Genomic DNA, 5927 nt, shown 5'->3' with positions numbered 1-5927 from the left:
GGTTGTGAAATATCTTGAGATTTGAGGACAGAGCCTCGGGTGGGGTTTGGAGAGGGGAGGGACCGCAGCAGGGTATAATGCCATACCATCTACTCTCTTCTATCATCATTTTCTCTAGGGGAACTCATCTCTGTACTCTGGCAATCAGTTCTAATTTTGGTAGATCTCCAGGCCCCACCTGGCCTTGGCCATCTGCTTGTTACTTTAAATATTATTGTATGAGGAAAATGAGGGAGCCAATTATTAGGGGAGGGATGGTGGCTCAGTGGTAGAGCATCTGCTTGGAAAGCAGAAGGTCCCAGGTTCAATCCCTGGCATCTCCAAAAAAGGGTCCAGGCAAATAGGTGTGAAAAACTTCAGCTTGAGACCCTGGAGAGCCGCTGCCAGTCTGAGAAGACAATACTGACTTTGATGGACCAAAGGTCTGATTCAGTATAAGGCAGCTTCATATGTCCATATTACTTAGTCTTTAATTTGCCCTACTTGGGCAAAACAATAGATAAAGTGGATGCAGAGAAACTCCAGGGCCTTCATGTGTGCTTGAGGGAGCCAGGTGCAAGCAAGCTGTGATGCATCAGCTGTCCCAGAAAAGAAAGCAGGAGACAATTCCATTGCCCTGCATACAACCCAAAGCCCCAAAACACTAAAAATTTGTGTGCCAGCACATGCTAGCATTATAACCTGGGCAGTGTGATAAAAAGTAGAGACAGCACTCTGCCAACAAAAGTTCCTATAGTCAAAGCGATGATATTCCCAGTAGTAATGTATGGCTGTGAGAGCTGGACCATAAGGAAGGCTGAGCGCAGAAGAATAGATGCTTTTGAGATGTGATGGTGGAGAAGAATCTTGAGAATCCCTTGGACTGCAAGAAGATCAAATCAGTCAGTCCGAAGGGAAATCAACCCAGACCATTCCCTGGAAGGTCAGATGCTGAAGCTGAAGCTCAAATACTTTGGCCACCAAATGAGAAGGGAGCACTCCTTGGAGAAGATCCTGATGCTGGGAAAGACAGAAGGCAAAAGAAGAAGGGGAAGGCAAAAGATGAGATGGCTGGACAGCGTTACTGATGTAACAAACACACTTTGGAGGATGGTGGAAGACAGGAGGGCCTGGCATGACTTTGTCCATGGGGTCACAAAGAGTCGGACTCGACTGTGCGACTGAGCAACAACAACAACATGCTAGTAGTTTAGCAAGAACACTGATGGCTAGGTAAATACAAGTGGAAATAGGAGAATGGAAAAGAAGATAATTTTTTAGAGAACTGAAGGCAGAGGCGATGCTGGGGGTTTTGCCACCCCAGACCGCCTGAATGGCTGTGCCCCCCCATGGGGGGTTTGAGCATGGCTGTGTGGTTCCTTTCATCTGCTCAGCTGCCGGGCAGGGAAAGGGGCTGTGGGACTGCTGTGCCTCACTTTGAGGCTGTCTCCCCTTGCAGGGGAGGCAGCTTCAGAGCGATGTTGTGTCACCTCCTTCCTCTGCCCAGCTGCTTTGCAGGGGAGGCAGCTTCAGAACAAGGCCGCTCTCCTCCTAACCTGGCTAGGAAGCTGGGCTTGGAGGACAGCACAAACTGGTGTGTCGCGGAATTTTGGGCTGGGTCTCTTATGAAAAGCACTAACACCTTAGAAGCCTCTATATTTCTCTTTGAGTTGGCTTTCATAACTTTTAGATGCAGTTATAACATTTGGTCACCAGAGGTCTCAGTCTTTGAAAACCATAGAACTAAACTATCTAAGTGGGTTACTGGGTAAAAGTTCAACCAGGAATGGCAAAAAAACAAGATGGAGGAGGCAGCCATTTGCAAAACCCCAAAACTGGGTAAAAGGTAATGGTTGCCTGAGGACGCTCTCGGCCATGATTGTTTTGGTTAGCTCTGATTGTTGATAGTTGGCTGTGAAAATGTTTACAGCTGAGTGACACAAGTAGATGTGTGTATGAAGTCATTGGAGCCTATATAAGCTGTGAATTTTTTGGCTCACACTGCTGATCTGGACCACAGTGTAGCTAGACTGCCTCTGTGACAGATTATGCCACATTAATTGGGACTTAGCTTCTGGGGCTGCTCTGCAGAGACAATTCTTCTGTTGAAAAGCCTAAGAGGAGAAACAGCCTTTGCTGCTTTAAACCATCTTCTGTTTGGGGCCTCAAATAATAGCTTACTGCTCAACCTTAGATTCCAGGGTATAGGTTAGGTTTTCATTGAATTAACTCTCTTTAATGGGTATCCCCACTCCTCCACTTGCACCTGCTGGAATGGGTTAGCCATAACTCTGGCAGAAGTTGTCCTTGAAAGGGCAGCTGCTGTGAGAGTCCTCTCAGCCCCACCCACCTCACAGGGTGTCTGTTGTGGGGGAGAAAGATAAAGGCGATTGTGAGCTACTCTGACACTCTGAGATTTGGAGTGGAGGGCGGGATATAAATCCAATATCATCATCATCATCATCAGGTATTAGATTATATGACAAGGGTAAGCGTAGCTGTGGGAGAGTGTGTAGAGTTCATTTGATTATTACCATGCATAATCTTCTAACCAAACTGCTGATAATTTATGTTATGCCTTCTAAATGTCCTTAAGCCTTCTGTCTGTTTGGAGTCGAGTGGAATAAAGTTTATCTGCATTGTTTCTCTGTGGCTGTTTGGGTTATTGGGTACCAGGAAAGGTATAATTCCTGTGTCAGTGTGCAGTTCCAGCACTCTCAGTTTCCAGGGTCTGCGACCAGAGAAGCTGAGAGAAGAGGAGCGGTGGGAGAGGGTGCCTGAAGGCACCCTATATGTGAGGTGGTGCCCGAGTAGGGTTGCCAATCCCCTGGTGGGGGAAGGGGATCCCCCGGTTTGGAGGCCCTCCCCCCGCTTCAGGGTCGTCAGAAAGCGGGGGGAGGGGAGGGAAATGTCTGCTAGGAACTCCATTATTCCTATGGAGATTTATTCCCATAGAAAATTATGGAGAATTGATCCATGGGTATATGGGGCTCTGGGGGGGCTGTTTTTTTGAGGTAGAGGCACCAAATTTTTGGTATAGCATCTAGTGCCTCTCCCCAAAACACCCCCCAAGTTTCAAAAAGATTGGACCAGGGGGTCCAATTCTATGAGCCCCAAAAGAAGGTACCCCTATCCTTCATTATTTCCTATGGAAGGAAGGAATTGAAAAGGTGTGCCGTCCCTTTAAATGTGATGGCCAGAACTCCCTTTAGAGTTCAATTATGCTTGTCACAGACTTGATCTTGGCTCCACCCCTAATGTCTCCTGGCTCCACCCCCAAAGTCCCCAGATATTTCTTAAATTGGACTTGGCAACCCTATGCCCGAAGCAGCCACCTACCTTGCCAACTCCCACACACCGGCCCTGTTTGAAGACTTTGGTTTCATTTGACATTATCACAGTGATCCCTCCTTCCTGCCTAATGTTTTAATTCATGTTTTTTTTAAAAAAAAAAAATCTTTTGTATTTTTTAAAGATTGTGAGGGGTGTTGATTGAATGATTTTAAGATGTGGTTTTATTCTATATGTTTTATTTTGTTAGTCATCTTAGTGGCACTTATGAGGAAGACAAAAGGGATATAAATTTTGCAAAATAAATAAATAATTGCAAGCAGGCAGGAAGATGAGACAACTAACCACAAGGAGCAAAAATAATGATTCTCTCTTATCCATGGCTTGCTTATGAGCATTTCCTAGCATCTGGCTGGGAAGCATTGCTAACATGGGATCCTCACAAACATTCCAGCTCATGTCTGGGAAGGTTCAATTGTGAAATGCTGTAAAGTGATACAGCAGCTATGAAAGGAATGGAATTTCATTGGGTGGAACCATCATAAATCCATGCATAGAAGAGGCTATGAACTGCAGAAGATCAAGGTGGTGAGTTGGAACAGCAGAGAAGAAGAAGATATTGAATTTATATCCCGCCCTATACTCTGAATCTCAGAGTCTCAGAGCGGTCACAATTAGGGCTGCCAAGCCCCTGGTCAGAGCAGGGATTCCCCCACCCAGGAGGTTCCCAACCCGTTGGCCCACATTGCGCCGATGGGGGGAACCTCCCCCAACATCATCAGCACAATAACATCATCCAGAAGTGATGTCATCATACTGGTGACATCGTGCGGTGGCCCCTCTAGAGGTAGCGGTAGCATAGAGTCCCCCCCTCCCAGATGGCTAGAGCATCCAGGAAAACCATAGAATTTTCCCAGAAACACCTAGAGCGCCCACAAGCAATGTCACCAACATGATGATGTCACTTCCGGGTGATGTCATTGTGTCGTGCGTGTGCTTTTGCGCGCATGTGGAAATCCCCTGTCAGCGAAGGCTAGGGACTTGGCAACCCTAGTCACAATCTCCTTTACTTCCCCCACATAAAACAGACATCCTGTAAGGTAGGTGGGGCTGAGAGGGCTCTCACAGCAGCTGCCATTTCAAGGACAACTCCTGCGATAGCTATGGCTGACCCAAGGCCATTGCAGCATGTGCAAGTGGAGGAGTGGGAATCAAACCCGGTTCTCCCAGATAAGAGTCCACACACTTAACTACTACACCAAACTGGCTCTCAGGAAAGAAGAGAAATTGAAGACAAAAGAAGAGAAATTGAGGGCCCATGAGCAGGAGAGGCTGTGCAGAGAGGACTAAAATCTATAGAATGAGATGATACCAAAGAGTAAGGGTGTTGTATCTATCTAGTGTTTCTTCCCAATGGGAGTATTCTTGAATAGATTCTGTCATGGATAGTGGTACAAGTATTTATGCCTGTATTCCTTGTGGTTTGAATAAGGATTATGGATAGTATTTTCTTGCTGAATGTAATTGCATTTCCTTTGAATTATTCATGTCTGTAAACCTTAAAAGGTTTAATCTCAGTAAGCTTTGACCTAGGTTGTCTCAATGCAAGGGCTCCCAAATATTTTATTTCAAGTTCCCATCAATGTTTTTTGTTCCATTACAGCCTATGCCTCCCTGGCTTTCCTCACTGAACCCCAATCCATCTCATTGTTACTAAAAGCTAGCTAGGGGGATATGATAGCTCATACATAGATCACGTGATTTGGATACACGATGTTCCAGCATCAGTCCTCGGCATTACCAACTTAAAGGATCTGAGCAGAGTGGGGGAAGTGTCTTTGTCTGGGGCCTAATTATGCAGTATACTATTGTGAGTCCAGGGGCGAACCAGCCATTATGGCCATCCAAACATTTCCCAATGGGCCAATTTTCCTCCCCACTGGGGTGAGGCCAGCCAAGGGGCACCTTCTCCTGTGACAAGGTGCCCTGCTCAGCTGGGGAAAGGTGGCCATCATCCCATCTAAGGTGCTCCTGAGGTTTGTGTGGCTAGGTGAGGAGGCAGCAAATGACTCACATGAGGCCCATGCCACCAGGGTAGATGGCACCTGGTACAACTGAGAGTCACACAGTGCATGCTCCCAATTCTCTCCCAACCCATGGGGGGATTGGAAAGAGGAGATCAACTCAGCAGGCTAAGAAGGCCCCCTCTCCCTCCTTTGTGGGGTGGGAATGGGACAGGATAGGCAGGCTGCCCCTCCTTTTCTTTCTTAGAGAAGTAGGAGAATGGGGACATTTTCCCAGGTGGTTTTCTCATGCCTTTTCATACCAGTTCATCCTTGGATCCACCTCCAAACATGTCAAACAGACATGGTGGAAACTTAGATTCTTGAGCATGTGGGGCCCAGTTGCTCTCAATACTGCAGCATACAGGGAAAGGGAGCTTAGATCTTCCTCTCCTGCGCCTTTTCTTAACCTGAAACAGACCAGGGTAGTCACCATTTGTCCCACTGTACTGACAGGCTGCATGTAAGTTTCCCCAATGGGGCAAATAGTGGCTCCCCGGGGGCCATTTCAGGTTGGGAAAATAGCTTGGGAGAGGTTTAAGTCCTCTTTCCTTGCATGCTACAGCTCTAAATCAGCCCCTTAAACAAGTGAGA

At 46.9% G+C, this 5927-nt stretch overlaps 1 non-coding gene across 1 annotated transcript; it reads left to right on the top strand.

Moving 5' to 3' along the window:
- Positions 1 to 248: 248 nt before the first annotated feature.
- On the top strand, positions 249 to 323 carry TRNAS-GGA (transfer RNA serine (anticodon GGA)). The gene has a single exon. It is a non-coding gene; the product is annotated as a tRNA-Ser (tRNA).
- The last annotated feature ends 5604 nt before the right edge of the window (positions 324 to 5927 follow it).

Source organism: Heteronotia binoei, chromosome 10 (genome assembly GCF_032191835.1).
Source record: "Heteronotia binoei isolate CCM8104 ecotype False Entrance Well chromosome 10, APGP_CSIRO_Hbin_v1, whole genome shotgun sequence".
Taxonomy (NCBI): domain Eukaryota; kingdom Metazoa; phylum Chordata; class Lepidosauria; order Squamata; family Gekkonidae; genus Heteronotia; species Heteronotia binoei.
The sequence above is the reverse complement of the archived record's forward strand: the minus strand, read 5'-3'. Positions and strand labels throughout refer to the sequence as shown.